This window comes from Pelmatolapia mariae, linkage group LG5 (genome assembly GCF_036321145.2).
Source record: "Pelmatolapia mariae isolate MD_Pm_ZW linkage group LG5, Pm_UMD_F_2, whole genome shotgun sequence".
In the NCBI taxonomy this organism is placed as follows: Eukaryota; Metazoa; Chordata; class Actinopteri; order Cichliformes; family Cichlidae; genus Pelmatolapia; species Pelmatolapia mariae.
Window position 1 is genome coordinate 28,520,903 of NC_086231.1, and position 17,019 is coordinate 28,537,921.

Below are 17,019 nucleotides of genomic sequence, written 5' to 3' on the forward strand. Positions count from 1 at the left end.
GTGGATGACGCCTGGGTGAAAGTCAAATTTCGGGATGTAAAACCAATCACAGATGACATTAAGGTGGTGGAAAAACACATCAGGTTCACCAGGAAGGATATGAAAAATGACACGCTAGCTTTCTTAGACTGGGAAATTGCCATCAGTAATAGGGGACATTTGAAAGTCATTGCGTAGTGTAAGCCAACACATACAGTACTTAAGGTTTGACTCTCATCATCCACAACCTAGCACGACCTAGATGTCATCAGGACGCTATAAGACAGAGGGAACACCATGAGATTGGCTGCTGTGAGTAAATGTGATAATTCTAGCTGGATATTTGTTCAACCTTGGAAGGTACCCAAAGAACGCTACGGGTGAACTGAGCGAGACGAAGGACAAGCTCTGGCTAAAAGAAAACCTTTAGTGATCCCTAATGTTTTTAGGAGTATCAGGGGAGCTCAGATGCACTGTCTGAAAACGCTGTGCCTCGGTGGTTTTCACCCTCCGAAACTGACAGCATCGCTCCCAATACACACAAAAGCAAGCAGACAGTTCGAGCCAGCTAGGAGTCGAACCTAGAATCTTCTGATCCGTAGTCAGACGCGTTATCCATTGCGCCACTGGCCCCCCGCCAAGAAAATCAAAAGGTCAGGTGAGGTCAAAGTTTGTTCTCTGACCAAATTTGTACAATAGTTAAGAGCACATCCATTCCAACACGAAAAACAGTATGCGCTGCGAGCCAGCCAGGAGTCAAACTGAGAATCTTCTGATCCGTAGTCAGACGCGTTATCCATTGCGCCACTGGCCCCCCACCAAGAAAATCAAAAGGTCAGGTGAGGTCAAAGTTTGTTCTCTGACCGAATTTTTACAATAGTTAAGAGCACATCCATTCCAACACGAAAAACAGTATGCGCTGCGAGCCAGCCAGGAGTCGAACCTAGAATCTTCTGATCCGTAGTCAGACGCGTTATCCATTGCGCCACTGGCCCCCCCACGACAGCCCCTGAAAGGTCAGTTGAGGTCAGGTCACACTTTGATCGCCGGCAAAATTCAAAGATAATCCTTCAAAATATTGCAGACAGCAAAATCTCTTGATGCAGGCTCAAAACATCCAGGTAAGGAAATCCCACAGTGTTGATTCCGTTTATCTGGATGTAGTGTTTCAAGTTTCCAGGTGAGCACAATCAACTTTGTCGGATTTCCTTACGCGGTTGGTTGAACATCCATCCAGACATTTTGCCTCCCTTTGGCAAGGACTGCCTGAAGCTGCTACGTGAGTATAAGCAGGTGGCATGTAAGATGGCAGTCTACAGGAACCGCTTGAGATTTAGCCTCAGATCTACACAGGCTGGGATTACTCCTTAAAGTCTTCAAATGACATCATCTGTTTAAGGACTCCAAGCTACTAAAATCTTCCCAAAGCCACAGAATTAGATGCTCAACGAACTGGTGAGATACATTTATTTACCTACCATGTTTTAAAACCAAAAGAGGAGCTGGGCCCAAAAAGACTTGCAACGTTTCTAGATGACAAAACGCTTCAAAGGTGATTGAATTCACTGAGGAGTGAATTCAGTCATACTTTTCATGCTGTCTAGCACTGCATAAATAGCCTAAGACCAGGGAGTAGAGGCAGGCTCATCTACTTACTGTGCACAAGACACATTGGCATGCGACAGAGAGGGTCCTCCAAGGCCAGTTAAAGAGACGCACACACCAAGGATGTAGACAAGTGGGTAAAGATTTTGTTTGGAAGCTACAGCAAGTCTCTGTGGTTTGCCTAAGTTGTATAAACAGGAGGTAATTTAAAGACCCATTGTCTGCATGATCAACTGTGCTACATACAATATCGAAAGGCTTTTGGCTTCGGTCCTCAAGCCGTCGGTAGGCAGCTGGAAACGCCATGCTCAGAACACTATGGATTTCATGAAGAAGGTCAGCCATATGGTTATGTAGGCAGATGACACTACGGTCACTTACAAGGGTAGAACTCTCTTCAGTTGTCTTACAGCTACTGAAGAAGTGGTGCTAGTTCGTAAGAGCTTACAGGATGACCCCACCCTCACCAACAGGACCACCCTCAACACCAACAAAGTGTGAGTGTGTGTGTGTGTGTATGTGCTCTTGGAATTCTGTCATCGATCCATATAACTCACATACAGGAGCCATTGCCACGAGCAGAAATGTGGGTGCACCATGAATTCCCCAGTTTAACCCATTGTGGCTAACTCTTATAAGGAGGAAGTGGGAAAAAAAGACTGCTAAGTCATCCTGTCCTCGAACACCACTGGTTCAGATATGTGGATGACGCCTGGGTGAAAGTCAAATTTCGGGATGTAAAACCAATCACAGATGACATTAAGGTGGTGGAAAAACACATCAGGTTCACCAGGAAGGATATGAAAAATGACACGCTAGCTTTCTTAGACTGGGAAATTGCCATCAGTAATAGGGGACATTTGAAAGTCATTGCGTAGTGTAAGCCAACACATACAGTACTTAAGGTTTGACTCTCATCATCCACAACCTAGCACGACCTAGATGTCATCAGGACGCTATAAGACAGAGGGAACACCATGAGATTGGCTGCTGTGAGTAAATGTGATAATTCTAGCTGGATATTTGTTCAACCTTGGAAGGTACCCAAAGAACGCTACGGGTGAACTGAGCGAGACGAAGGACAAGCTCTGGCTAAAAGAAAACCTTTGGTGATCCCTAATGTTTTTAGGAGTATCAGGGGAGCTCAGATGCACTGTCTGAAAACGCTGTGCCTCGGTGGTTTTCACCCTCCGAAACTGACAGCATCGCTCCCAATACACACAAAAGCAAGCAGACAGTTCGAGCCAGCTAGGAGTCGAACCTAGAATCTTCTGATCCGTAGTCAGACGCGTTATCCATTGCGCCACTGGCCCCCCGCCAAGAAAATCAAAAGGTCAGGTGAGGTCAAAGTTTGTTCTCTGACCAAATTTGTACAATAGTTAAGAGCACATCCATTCCAACACGAAAAACAGTATGCGCTGCGAGCCAGCCAGGAGTCGAACTGAGAATCTTCTGATCCGTAGTCAGACGCGTTATCCATTGCGCCACTGGCCCCCCCACGACAGCCCTTGAAAGGTCAGTTGAGGTCAGGTCACACTTTGATCGCCGGCAAAATTCAAAGATAATCCTTCAAAATATTGCAGACAGCAAAATCTCTTGATGCAGGCTCAAAACATCCAGGTAAGGAAATCCCACAGTGTTGATTCCGTTTATCTGGATGTAGTGTTTCAAGTTTCCAGGTGAGCACAATCAACTTTGTCGGATTTCCTTTCGCGGTTGGTTGAACATCCATCCAGACATTTTGCCTCCCTTTGGCAAGGACTGCCTGAAGCTGCTACGTGAGTATAAGCAGGTGGCATGTAAGATGGCAGTCTACAGGAACCGCTTGAGATTTAGCCTCAGATCTACACAGGCTGGGATTACTCCTTAAAGTCTTCAAATGACATCATCTGTTTAAGGACTCCAAGCTACTAAAATCTTCCCAAAGCCACAGAATCAGATGCTCAACGAACTGGTGAGATACATTTATTTACCTACCATGTTTTAAAACCAAAAGAGGAGCTGGGCCCAAAAAGACTTGCAACGTTTCTAGATGACAAAACGCTTCAAAGGTGATTGAATTCACTGAGGAGTGAATTCAGTCATACTTTTCATGCTGTCTAGCACTGCATAAATAGCCTAAGACCAGGGAGTAGAGGCAGGCTCATCTACTTACTGTGCACAAGACACATTGGCATGCGACAGAGAGGGTCCTCCAAGGCCAGTTAAAGAGACGCACACACCAAGGATGTAGACAAGTGGGTAAAGATTTTGTTTGGAAGCTACAGCAAGTCTCTGTGGTTTGCCTAAGTTGTATAAACAGGAGGTAATTTAAAGACCCATTGTCTGCATGATCAACTGTGCTACATACAATATCGAAAGGCTTTTGGCTTCGGTCCTCAAGCCGTCGGTAGGCAGCTGGAAACGCCATGCTCAGAACACTATGGATTTCATGAAGAAGGTCAGCCATATGGTTATGTAGGCAGATGACACTACGGTCACTTACAAGGGTAGAACTCTCTTCAGTTGTCTTACAGCTACTGAAGAAGTGGTGCTAGTTCGTAAGAGCTTACAGGATGACCCCACCCTCACCAACAGGACCACCCTCAACACCAACAAAGTGTGAGTGTGTGTGTGTGTGTGTATGTGCTCTTGGAATTCTGTCATCGATCCATATAACTCACATACAGGAGCCATTGCCACGAGCAGAAATGTGGGTGCACCATGAATTCCCCAGTTTAACCCATTGTGGCTAGCTCTTATAAGGAGGAAGTGGGAAAAAAAGACTGCTAAGTCATCCTGTCCTCGAACACCACTGGTTCAGATATGTGGATGACGCCTGGGTGAAAGTCAAATTTCGGGATGTAAAACCAATCACAGATGACATTAAGGTGGTGGAAAAACACATCAGGTTCACCAGGAAGGATATGAAAAATGACACGCTAGCTTTCTTAGACTGGGAAATTGCCATCAGTAATAGGGGACATTTGAAAGTCATTGCGTAGTGTAAGCCAACACATACAGTACTTAAGGTTTGACTCTCATCATCCACAACCTAGCACGACCTAGATGTCATCAGGACGCTATAAGACAGAGGGAACACCATGAGATTGGCTGCTGTGAGTAAATGTGATAATTCTAGCTGGATATTTGTTCAACCTTGGAAGGTACCCAAAGAACGCTACGGGTGAACTGAGCGAGACGAAGGACAAGCTCTGGCTAAAAGAAAACCTTTAGTGATCCCTAATGTTTTTAGGAGTATCAGGGGAGCTCAGATGCACTGTCTGAAAACGCTGTGCCTCGGTGGTTTTCACCCTCCGAAACTGACAGCATCGCTCCCAATACACACAAAAGCAAGCAGACAGTTCGAGCTAGCTAGGAGTCGAACCTAGAATCTTCTGATCCGTAGTCAGACGCGTTATCCATTGCGCCACTGGCCCCCCGCCAAGAAAATCAAAAGGTCAGGTGAGGTCAAAGTTTGTTCTCTGACCAAATTTGTACAATAGTTAAGAGCACATCCATTCCAACACGAAAAACAGTATGCGCTGCGAGCCAGCCAGGAGTCAAACTGAGAATCTTCTGATCCGTAGTCAGACGCGTTATCCATTGCGCCACTGGCCCCCCACCAAGAAAATCAAAAGGTCAGGTGAGGTCAAAGTTTGTTCTCTGACCGAATTTTTACAATAGTTAAGAGCACATCCATTCCAACACGAAAAACAGCATGCGCTGCGAGCCAGCCAGGAGTCGAACCTAGAATCTTCTGATCCGTAGTCAGACGCGTTATCCATTGCGCCACTGGCCCCCCCACGACAGCCCCTGAAAGGTCAGTTGAGGTCAGGTCACACTTTGATCGCCGGCAAAATTCAAAGATAATCCTTCAAAATATTGCAGACAGCAAAATCTCTTGATGCAGGCTCAAAACATCCAGGTAAGGAAATCCCACAGTGTTGATTCCGTTTATCTGGATGTAGTGTTTCAAGTTTCCAGGTGAGCACAATCAACTTTGTCGGATTTCCTTACGCGGTTGGTTGAACATCCATCCAGACATTTTGCCTCCCTTTGGCAAGGACTGCCTGAAGCTGCTACGTGAGTATAAGCAGGTGGCATGTAAGATGGCAGTCTACAGGAACCGCTTGAGATTTAGCCTCAGATCTACACAGGCTGGGATTACTCCTTAAAGTCTTCAAATGACATCATCTGTTTAAGGACTCCAAGCTACTAAAATCTTCCCAAAGCCACAGAATTAGATGCTCAACGAACTGGTGAGATACATTTATTTACCTACCATGTTTTAAAACCAAAAGAGGAGCTGGGCCCAAAAAGACTTGCAACGTTTCTAGATGACAAAACGCTTCAAAGGTGATTGAATTCACTGAGGAGTGAATTCAGTCATACTTTTCATGCTGTCTAGCACTGCATAAATAGCCTAAGACCAGGGAGTAGAGGCAGGCTCATCTACTTACTGTGCACAAGACACATTGGCATGCGACAGAGAGGGTCCTCCAAGGCCAGTTAAAGAGACGCACACACCAAGGATGTAGACAAGTGGGTAAAGATTTTGTTTGGAAGCTACAGCAAGTCTCTGTGGTTTGCCTAAGTTGTATAAACAGGAGGTAATTTAAAGACCCATTGTCTGCATGATCAACTGTGCTACATACAATATCGAAAGGCTTTTGGCTTCGGTCCTCAAGCCGTCGGTAGGCAGCTGGAAACGCCATGCTCAGAACACTATGGATTTCATGAAGAAGGTCAGCCATATGGTTATGTAGGCAGATGACACTACGGTCACTTACAAGGGTAGAACTCTCTTCAGTTGTCTTACAGCTACTGAAGAAGTGGTGCTAGTTCGTAAGAGCTTACAGGATGACCCCACCCTCACCAACAGGACCACCCTCAACACCAACAAAGTGTGAGTGTGTGTGTGTGTGTATGTGCTCTTGGAATTCTGTCATCGATCCATATAACTCACATACAGGAGCCATTGCCACGAGCAGAAATGTGGGTGCACCATGAATTCCCCAGTTTAACCCATTGTGGCTAACTCTTATAAGGAGGAAGTGGGAAAAAAAGACTGCTAAGTCATCCTGTCCTCGAACACCACTGGTTCAGATATGTGGATGACGCCTGGGTGAAAGTCAAATTTCGGGATGTAAAACCAATCACAGATGACATTAAGGTGGTGGAAAAACACATCAGGTTCACCAGGAAGGATATGAAAAATGACACGCTAGCTTTCTTAGACTGGGAAATTGCCATCAGTAATAGGGGACATTTGAAAGTCATTGCGTAGTGTAAGCCAACACATACAGTACTTAAGGTTTGACTCTCATCATCCACAACCTAGCACGACCTAGATGTCATCAGGACGCTATAAGACAGAGGGAACACCATGAGATTGGCTGCTGTGAGTAAATGTGATAATTCTAGCTGGATATTTGTTCAACCTTGGAAGGTACCCAAAGAACGCTACGGGTGAACTGAGCGAGACGAAGGACAAGCTCTGGCTAAAAGAAAACCTTTGGTGATCCCTAATGTTTTTAGGAGTATCAGGGGAGCTCAGATGCACTGTCTGAAAACGCTGTGCCTCGGTGGTTTTCACCCTCCGAAACTGACAGCATCGCTCCCAATACACACAAAAGCAAGCAGACAGTTCGAGCCAGCTAGGAGTCGAACCTAGAATCTTCTGATCCGTAGTCAGACGCGTTATCCATTGCGCCACTGGCCCCCCGCCAAGAAAATCAAAAGGTCAGGTGAGGTCAAAGTTTGTTCTCTGACCAAATTTGTACAATAGTTAAGAGCACATCCATTCCAACACGAAAAACAGTATGCGCTGCGAGCCAGCCAGGAGTTGAACTGAGAATCTTCTGATCCGTAGTCAGACGCGTTATCCATTGCGCCACTGGCCCCCCCACGACAGCCCTTGAAAGGTCAGTTGAGGTCAGGTCACACTTTGATCGCCGGCAAAATTCAAAGATAATCCTTCAAAATATTGCAGACAGCAAAATCTCTTGATGCAGGCTCAAAACATCCAGGTAAGGAAATCCCACAGTGTTGATTCCGTTTATCTGGATGTAGTGTTTCAAGTTTCCAGGTGAGCACAATCAACTTTGTCGGATTTCCTTTCGCGGTTGGTTGAACATCCATCCAGACATTTTGCCTCCCTTTGGCAAGGACTGCCTGAAGCTGCTACGTGAGTATAAGCAGGTGGCATGTAAGATGGCAGTCTACAGGAACCGCTTGAGATTTAGCCTCAGATCTACACAGGCTGGGATTACTCCTTAAAGTCTTCAAATGACATCATCTGTTTAAGGACTCCAAGCTACTAAAATCTTCCCAAAGCCACAGAATCAGATGCTCAACGAACTGGTGAGATACATTTATTTACCTACCATGTTTTAAAACCAAAAGAGGAGCTGGGCCCAAAAAGACTTGCAACGTTTCTAGATGACAAAACGCTTCAAAGGTGATTGAATTCACTGAGGAGTGAATTCAGTCATACTTTTCATGCTGTCTAGCACTGCATAAATAGCCTAAGACCAGGGAGTAGAGGCAGGCTCATCTACTTACTGTGCACAAGACACATTGGCATGCGACAGAGAGGGTCCTCCAAGGCCAGTTAAAGAGACGCACACACCAAGGATGTAGACAAGTGGGTAAAGATTTTGTTTGGAAGCTACAGCAAGTCTCTGTGGTTTGCCTAAGTTGTATAAACAGGAGGTAATTTAAAGACCCATTGTCTGCATGATCAACTGTGCTACATACAATATCGAAAGGCTTTTGGCTTCGGTCCTCAAGCCGTCGGTAGGCAGCTGGAAACGCCATGCTCAGAACACTATGGATTTCATGAAGAAGGTCAGCCATATGGTTATGTAGGCAGATGACACTACGGTCACTTACAAGGGTAGAACTCTCTTCAGTTGTCTTACAGCTACTGAAGAAGTGGTGCTAGTTCGTAAGAGCTTACAGGATGACCCCACCCTCACCAACAGGACCACCCTCAACACCAACAAAGTGTGAGTGTGTGTGTGTGTGTGTATGTGCTCTTGGAATTCTGTCATCGATCCATATAACTCACATACAGGAGCCATTGCCACGAGCAGAAATGTGGGTGCACCATGAATTCCCCAGTTTAACCCATTGTGGCTAGCTCTTATAAGGAGGAAGTGGGAAAAAAAGACTGCTAAGTCATCCTGTCCTCGAACACCACTGGTTCAGATATGTGGATGACGCCTGGGTGAAAGTCAAATTTCGGGATGTAAAACCAATCACAGATGACATTAAGGTGGTGGAAAAACACATCAGGTTCACCAGGAAGGATATGAAAAATGACACGCTAGCTTTCTTAGACTGGGAAATTGCCATCAGTAATAGGGGACATTTGAAAGTCATTGCGTAGTGTAAGCCAACACATACAGTACTTAAGGTTTGACTCTCATCATCCACAACCTAGCACGACCTAGATGTCATCAGGACGCTATAAGACAGAGGGAACACCATGAGATTGGCTGCTGTGAGTAAATGTGATAATTCTAGCTGGATATTTGTTCAACCTTGGAAGGTACCCAAAGAACGCTACGGGTGAACTGAGCGAGACGAAGGACAAGCTCTGGCTAAAAGAAAACCTTTAGTGATCCCTAATGTTTTTAGGAGTATCAGGGGAGCTCAGATGCACTGTCTGAAAACGCTGTGCCTCGGTGGTTTTCACCCTCCGAAACTGACAGCATCGCTCCCAATACACACAAAAGCAAGCAGACAGTTCGAGCCAGCTAGGAGTCGAACCTAGAATCTTCTGATCCGTAGTCAGACGCGTTATCCATTGCGCCACTGGCCCCCCGCCAAGAAAATCAAAAGGTCAGGTGAGGTCAAAGTTTGTTCTCTGACCAAATTTGTACAATAGTTAAGAGCACATCCATTCCAACACGAAAAACAGTATGCGCTGCGAGCCAGCCAGGAGTCAAACTGAGAATCTTCTGATCCGTAGTCAGACGCGTTATCCATTGCGCCACTGGCCCCCCACCAAGAAAATCAAAAGGTCAGGTGAGGTCAAAGTTTGTTCTCTGACCGAATTTTTACAATAGTTAAGAGCACATCCATTCCAACACGAAAAACAGTATGCGCTGCGAGCCAGCCAGGAGTCGAACCTAGAATCTTCTGATCCGTAGTCAGACGCGTTATCCATTGCGCCACTGGCCCCCCCACGACAGCCCCTGAAAGGTCAGTTGAGGTCAGGTCACACTTTGATCGCCGGCAAAATTCAAAGATAATCCTTCAAAATATTGCAGACAGCAAAATCTCTTGATGCAGGCTCAAAACATCCAGGTAAGGAAATCCCACAGTGTTGATTCCGTTTATCTGGATGTAGTGTTTCAAGTTTCCAGGTGAGCACAATCAACTTTGTCGGATTTCCTTACGCGGTTGGTTGAACATCCATCCAGACATTTTGCCTCCCTTTGGCAAGGACTGCCTGAAGCTGCTACGTGAGTATAAGCAGGTGGCATGTAAGATGGCAGTCTACAGGAACCGCTTGAGATTTAGCCTCAGATCTACACAGGCTGGGATTACTCCTTAAAGTCTTCAAATGACATCATCTGTTTAAGGACTCCAAGCTACTAAAATCTTCCCAAAGCCACAGAATTAGATGCTCAACGAACTGGTGAGATACATTTATTTACCTACCATGTTTTAAAACCAAAAGAGGAGCTGGGCCCAAAAAGACTTGCAACGTTTCTAGATGACAAAACGCTTCAAAGGTGATTGAATTCACTGAGGAGTGAATTCAGTCATACTTTTCATGCTGTCTAGCACTGCATAAATAGCCTAAGACCAGGGAGTAGAGGCAGGCTCATCTACTTACTGTGCACAAGACACATTGGCATGCGACAGAGAGGGTCCTCCAAGGCCAGTTAAAGAGACGCACACACCAAGGATGTAGACAAGTGGGTAAAGATTTTGTTTGGAAGCTACAGCAAGTCTCTGTGGTTTGCCTAAGTTGTATAAACAGGAGGTAATTTAAAGACCCATTGTCTGCATGATCAACTGTGCTACATACAATATCGAAAGGCTTTTGGCTTCGGTCCTCAAGCCGTCGGTAGGCAGCTGGAAACGCCATGCTCAGAACACTATGGATTTCATGAAGAAGGTCAGCCATATGGTTATGTAGGCAGATGACACTACGGTCACTTACAAGGGTAGAACTCTCTTCAGTTGTCTTACAGCTACTGAAGAAGTGGTGCTAGTTCGTAAGAGCTTACAGGATGACCCCACCCTCACCAACAGGACCACCCTCAACACCAACAAAGTGTGAGTGTGTGTGTGTGTGTATGTGCTCTTGGAATTCTGTCATCGATCCATATAACTCACATACAGGAGCCATTGCCACGAGCAGAAATGTGGGTGCACCATGAATTCCCCAGTTTAACCCATTGTGGCTAACTCTTATAAGGAGGAAGTGGGAAAAAAAGACTGCTAAGTCATCCTGTCCTCGAACACCACTGGTTCAGATATGTGGATGACGCCTGGGTGAAAGTCAAATTTCGGGATGTAAAACCAATCACAGATGACATTAAGGTGGTGGAAAAACACATCAGGTTCACCAGGAAGGATATGAAAAATGACACGCTAGCTTTCTTAGACTGGGAAATTGCCATCAGTAATAGGGGACATTTGAAAGTCATTGCGTAGTGTAAGCCAACACATACAGTACTTAAGGTTTGACTCTCATCATCCACAACCTAGCACGACCTAGATGTCATCAGGACGCTATAAGACAGAGGGAACACCATGAGATTGGCTGCTGTGAGTAAATGTGATAATTCTAGCTGGATATTTGTTCAACCTTGGAAGGTACCCAAAGAACGCTACGGGTGAACTGAGCGAGACGAAGGACAAGCTCTGGCTAAAAGAAAACCTTTAGTGATCCCTAATGTTTTTAGGAGTATCAGGGGAGCTCAGATGCACTGTCTGAAAACGCTGTGCCTCGGTGGTTTTCACCCTCCGAAACTGACAGCATCGCTCCCAATACACACAAAAGCAAGCAGACAGTTCGAGCCAGCTAGGAGTCGAACCTAGAATCTTCTGATCCGTAGTCAGACGCGTTATCCATTGCGCCACTGGCCCCCCGCCAAGAAAATCAAAAGGTCAGGTGAGGTCAAAGTTTGTTCTCTGACCAAATTTGTACAATAGTTAAGAGCACATCCATTCCAACACGAAAAACAGTATGCGCTGCGAGCCAGCCAGGAGTCAAACTGAGAATCTTCTGATCCGTAGTCAGACGCGTTATCCATTGCGCCACTGGCCCCCCACCAAGAAAATCAAAAGGTCAGGTGAGGTCAAAGTTTGTTCTCTGACCGAATTTTTACAATAGTTAAGAGCACATCCATTCCAACACGAAAAACAGTATGCGCTGCGAGCCAGCCAGGAGTCGAACCTAGAATCTTCTGATCCGTAGTCAGACGCGTTATCCATTGCGCCACTGGCCCCCCCACGACAGCCCCTGAAAGGTCAGTTGAGGTCAGGTCACACTTTGATCGCCGGCAAAATTCAAAGATAATCCTTCAAAATATTGCAGACAGCAAAATCTCTTGATGCAGGCTCAAAACATCCAGGTAAGGAAATCCCACAGTGTTGATTCCGTTTATCTGGATGTAGTGTTTCAAGTTTCCAGGTGAGCACAATCAACTTTGTCGGATTTCCTTACGCGGTTGGTTGAACATCCATCCAGACATTTTGCCTCCCTTTGGCAAGGACTGCCTGAAGCTGCTACGTGAGTATAAGCAGGTGGCATGTAAGATGGCAGTCTACAGGAACCGCTTGAGATTTAGCCTCAGATCTACACAGGCTGGGATTACTCCTTAAAGTCTTCAAATGACATCATCTGTTTAAGGACTCCAAGCTACTAAAATCTTCCCAAAGCCACAGAATTAGATGCTCAACGAACTGGTGAGATACATTTATTTACCTACCATGTTTTAAAACCAAAAGAGGAGCTGGGCCCAAAAAGACTTGCAACGTTTCTAGATGACAAAACGCTTCAAAGGTGATTGAATTCACTGAGGAGTGAATTCAGTCATACTTTTCATGCTGTCTAGCACTGCATAAATAGCCTAAGACCAGGGAGTAGAGGCAGGCTCATCTACTTACTGTGCACAAGACACATTGGCATGCGACAGAGAGGGTCCTCCAAGGCCAGTTAAAGAGACGCACACACCAAGGATGTAGACAAGTGGGTAAAGATTTTGTTTGGAAGCTACAGCAAGTCTCTGTGGTTTGCCTAAGTTGTATAAACAGGAGGTAATTTAAAGACCCATTGTCTGCATGATCAACTGTGCTACATACAATATCGAAAGGCTTTTGGCTTCGGTCCTCAAGCCGTCGGTAGGCAGCTGGAAACGCCATGCTCAGAACACTATGGATTTCATGAAGAAGGTCAGCCATATGGTTATGTAGGCAGATGACACTACGGTCACTTACAAGGGTAGAACTCTCTTCAGTTGTCTTACAGCTACTGAAGAAGTGGTGCTAGTTCGTAAGAGCTTACAGGATGACCCCACCCTCACCAACAGGACCACCCTCAACACCAACAAAGTGTGAGTGTGTGTGTGTGTGTATGTGCTCTTGGAATTCTGTCATCGATCCATATAACTCACATACAGGAGCCATTGCCACGAGCAGAAATGTGGGTGCACCATGAATTCCCCAGTTTAACCCATTGTGGCTAACTCTTATAAGGAGGAAGTGGGAAAAAAAGACTGCTAAGTCATCCTGTCCTCGAACACCACTGGTTCAGATATGTGGATGACGCCTGGGTGAAAGTCAAATTTCGGGATGTAAAACCAATCACAGATGACATTAAGGTGGTGGAAAAACACATCAGGTTCACCAGGAAGGATATGAAAAATGACACGCTAGCTTTCTTAGACTGGGAAATTGCCATCAGTAATAGGGGACATTTGAAAGTCATTGCGTAGTGTAAGCCAACACATACAGTACTTAAGGTTTGACTCTCATCATCCACAACCTAGCACGACCTAGATGTCATCAGGACGCTATAAGACAGAGGGAACACCATGAGATTGGCTGCTGTGAGTAAATGTGATAATTCTAGCTGGATATTTGTTCAACCTTGGAAGGTACCCAAAGAACGCTACGGGTGAACTGAGCGAGACGAAGGACAAGCTCTGGCTAAAAGAAAACCTTTAGTGATCCCTAATGTTTTTAGGAGTATCAGGGGAGCTCAGATGCACTGTCTGAAAACGCTGTGCCTCGGTGGTTTTCACCCTCCGAAACTGACAGCATCGCTCCCAATACACACAAAAGCAAGCAGACAGTTCGAGCCAGCTAGGAGTCGAACCTAGAATCTTCTGATCCGTAGTCAGACGCGTTATCCATTGCGCCACTGGCCCCCCGCCAAGAAAATCAAAAGGTCAGGTGAGGTCAAAGTTTGTTCTCTGACCAAATTTGTACAATAGTTAAGAGCACATCCATTCCAACACGAAAAACAGTATGCGCTGCGAGCCAGCCAGGAGTCAAACTGAGAATCTTCTGATCCGTAGTCAGACGCGTTATCCATTGCGCCACTGGCCCCCCACCAAGAAAATCAAAAGGTCAGGTGAGGTCAAAGTTTGTTCTCTGACCGAATTTTTACAATAGTTAAGAGCACATCCATTCCAACACGAAAAACAGTATGCGCTGCGAGCCAGCCAGGAGTCGAACCTAGAATCTTCTGATCCGTAGTCAGACGCGTTATCCATTGCGCCACTGGCCCCCCCACGACAGCCCCTGAAAGGTCAGTTGAGGTCAGGTCACACTTTGATCGCCGGCAAAATTCAAAGATAATCCTTCAAAATATTGCAGACAGCAAAATCTCTTGATGCAGGCTCAAAACATCCAGGTAAGGAAATCCCACAGTGTTGATTCCGTTTATCTGGATGTAGTGTTTCAAGTTTCCAGGTGAGCACAATCAACTTTGTCGGATTTCCTTACGCGGTTGGTTGAACATCCATCCAGACATTTTGCCTCCCTTTGGCAAGGACTGCCTGAAGCTGCTACGTGAGTATAAGCAGGTGGCATGTAAGATGGCAGTCTACAGGAACCGCTTGAGATTTAGCCTCAGATCTACACAGGCTGGGATTACTCCTTAAAGTCTTCAAATGACATCATCTGTTTAAGGACTCCAAGCTACTAAAATCTTCCCAAAGCCACAGAATTAGATGCTCAACGAACTGGTGAGATACATTTATTTACCTACCATGTTTTAAAACCAAAAGAGGAGCTGGGCCCAAAAAGACTTGCAACGTTTCTAGATGACAAAACGCTTCAAAGGTGATTGAATTCACTGAGGAGTGAATTCAGTCATACTTTTCATGCTGTCTAGCACTGCATAAATAGCCTAAGACCAGGGAGTAGAGGCAGGCTCATCTACTTACTGTGCACAAGACACATTGGCATGCGACAGAGAGGGTCCTCCAAGGCCAGTTAAAGAGACGCACACACCAAGGATGTAGACAAGTGGGTAAAGATTTTGTTTGGAAGCTACAGCAAGTCTCTGTGGTTTGCCTAAGTTGTATAAACAGGAGGTAATTTAAAGACCCATTGTCTGCATGATCAACTGTGCTACATACAATATCGAAAGGCTTTTGGCTTCGGTCCTCAAGCCGTCGGTAGGCAGCTGGAAACGCCATGCTCAGAACACTATGGATTTCATGAAGAAGGTCAGCCATATGGTTATGTAGGCAGATGACACTACGGTCACTTACAAGGGTAGAACTCTCTTCAGTTGTCTTACAGCTACTGAAGAAGTGGTGCTAGTTCGTAAGAGCTTACAGGATGACCCCACCCTCACCAACAGGACCACCCTCAACACCAACAAAGTGTGAGTGTGTGTGTGTGTGTATGTGCTCTTGGAATTCTGTCATCGATCCATATAACTCACATACAGGAGCCATTGCCACGAGCAGAAATGTGGGTGCACCATGAATTCCCCAGTTTAACCCATTGTGGCTAACTCTTATAAGGAGGAAGTGGGAAAAAAAGACTGCTAAGTCATCCTGTCCTCGAACACCACTGGTTCAGATATGTGGATGACGCCTGGGTGAAAGTCAAATTTCGGGATGTAAAACCAATCACAGATGACATTAAGGTGGTGGAAAAACACATCAGGTTCACCAGGAAGGATATGAAAAATGACACGCTAGCTTTCTTAGACTGGGAAATTGCCATCAGTAATAGGGGACATTTGAAAGTCATTGCGTAGTGTAAGCCAACACATACAGTACTTAAGGTTTGACTCTCATCATCCACAACCTAGCACGACCTAGATGTCATCAGGACGCTATAAGACAGAGGGAACACCATGAGATTGGCTGCTGTGAGTAAATGTGATAATTCTAGCTGGATATTTGTTCAACCTTGGAAGGTACCCAAAGAACACTACGGGTGAACTGAGCGAGACGAAGGACAAGCTCTGGCTAAAAGAAAACCTTTAGTGATCCCTAATGTTTTTAGGAGTATCAGGGGAGCTCAGATGCACTGTCTGAAAACGCTGTGCCTCGGTGGTTTTCACCCTCCGAAACTGACAGCATCGCTCCCAATACACACAAAAGCAAGCAGACAGTTCGAGCCAGCTAGGAGTCGAACCTAGAATCTTCTGATCCGTAGTCAGACGCGTTATCCATTGCGCCACTGGCCCCCCGCCAAGAAAATCAAAAGGTCAGGTGAGGTCAAAGTTTGTTCTCTGACCAAATTTGTACAATAGTTAAGAGCACATCCATTCCAACACGAAAAACAGTATGCGCTGCGAGCCAGCCAGGAGTCAAACTGAGAATCTTCTGATCCGTAGTCAGACGCGTTATCCATTGCGCCACTGGCCCCCCACCAAGAAAATCAAAAGGTCAGGTGAGGTCAAAGTTTGTTCTCTGACCGAATTTTTACAATAGTTAAGAGCACATCCATTCCAACACGAAAAACAGTATGCGCTGCGAGCCAGCCAGGAGTCGAACCTAGAATCTTCTGATCCGTAGTCAGACGCGTTATCCATTGCGCCACTGGCCCCCCCACGACAGCCCCTGAAAGGTCAGTTGAGGTCAGGTCACACTTTGATCGCCGGCAAAATTCAAAGATAATCCTTCAAAATATTGCAGACAGCAAAATCTCTTGATGCAGGCTCAAAACATCCAGGTAAGGAAATCCCACAGTGTTGATTCCGTTTATCTGGATGTAGTGTTTCAAGTTTCCAGGTGAGCACAATCAACTTTGTCGGATTTCCTTACGCGGTTGGTTGAACATCCATCCAGACATTTTGCCTCCCTTTGGCAAGGACTGCCTGAAGCTGCTACGTGAGTATAAGCAGGTGGCATGTAAGATGGCAGTCTACAGGAACCGCTTGAGATTTAGCCTCAGATCTACACAGGCTGGGATTACTCCTTAAAGTCTTCAAATGACATCATCTGTTTAAGGACT

At 45.7% G+C, this 17,019-nt stretch overlaps 1 protein-coding gene and 14 non-coding genes across 16 annotated transcripts in view; all 15 read right to left on the reverse strand.

Moving 5' to 3' along the window:
* eogt (EGF domain-specific O-linked N-acetylglucosamine (GlcNAc) transferase) overlaps positions 1-17,019 on the reverse strand; it is a 40,236-nt gene that overhangs the window by 15,622 nt on the left and 7,595 nt on the right. The window lies entirely within an intron of this gene.
* trnar-acg (transfer RNA arginine (anticodon ACG)) lies at positions 540-612 on the reverse strand. The gene has a single exon. It is a non-coding gene; the product is annotated as a tRNA-Arg (tRNA).
* Positions 902-974, reverse strand: trnar-acg (transfer RNA arginine (anticodon ACG)). The gene has a single exon. It is a non-coding gene; the product is annotated as a tRNA-Arg (tRNA).
* Positions 2,825-2,897, reverse strand: trnar-acg (transfer RNA arginine (anticodon ACG)). Its single transcript has one exon. It is a non-coding gene; the product is annotated as a tRNA-Arg (tRNA).
* trnar-acg (transfer RNA arginine (anticodon ACG)) lies at positions 4,931-5,003 on the reverse strand. The gene has a single exon. It is a non-coding gene; the product is annotated as a tRNA-Arg (tRNA).
* trnar-acg (transfer RNA arginine (anticodon ACG)) lies at positions 5,293-5,365 on the reverse strand. The gene has a single exon. It is a non-coding gene; the product is annotated as a tRNA-Arg (tRNA).
* On the reverse strand, positions 7,216-7,288 carry trnar-acg (transfer RNA arginine (anticodon ACG)). The gene has a single exon. It is a non-coding gene; the product is annotated as a tRNA-Arg (tRNA).
* Positions 9,322-9,394, reverse strand: trnar-acg (transfer RNA arginine (anticodon ACG)). The gene has a single exon. It is a non-coding gene; the product is annotated as a tRNA-Arg (tRNA).
* trnar-acg (transfer RNA arginine (anticodon ACG)) lies at positions 9,684-9,756 on the reverse strand. Its single transcript has one exon. It is a non-coding gene; the product is annotated as a tRNA-Arg (tRNA).
* Positions 11,607-11,679, reverse strand: trnar-acg (transfer RNA arginine (anticodon ACG)). Its single transcript has one exon. It is a non-coding gene; the product is annotated as a tRNA-Arg (tRNA).
* On the reverse strand, positions 11,969-12,041 carry trnar-acg (transfer RNA arginine (anticodon ACG)). Its single transcript has one exon. It is a non-coding gene; the product is annotated as a tRNA-Arg (tRNA).
* Positions 13,892-13,964, reverse strand: trnar-acg (transfer RNA arginine (anticodon ACG)). Its single transcript has one exon. It is a non-coding gene; the product is annotated as a tRNA-Arg (tRNA).
* On the reverse strand, positions 14,254-14,326 carry trnar-acg (transfer RNA arginine (anticodon ACG)). The gene has a single exon. It is a non-coding gene; the product is annotated as a tRNA-Arg (tRNA).
* trnar-acg (transfer RNA arginine (anticodon ACG)) lies at positions 16,177-16,249 on the reverse strand. Its single transcript has one exon. It is a non-coding gene; the product is annotated as a tRNA-Arg (tRNA).
* On the reverse strand, positions 16,539-16,611 carry trnar-acg (transfer RNA arginine (anticodon ACG)). The gene has a single exon. It is a non-coding gene; the product is annotated as a tRNA-Arg (tRNA).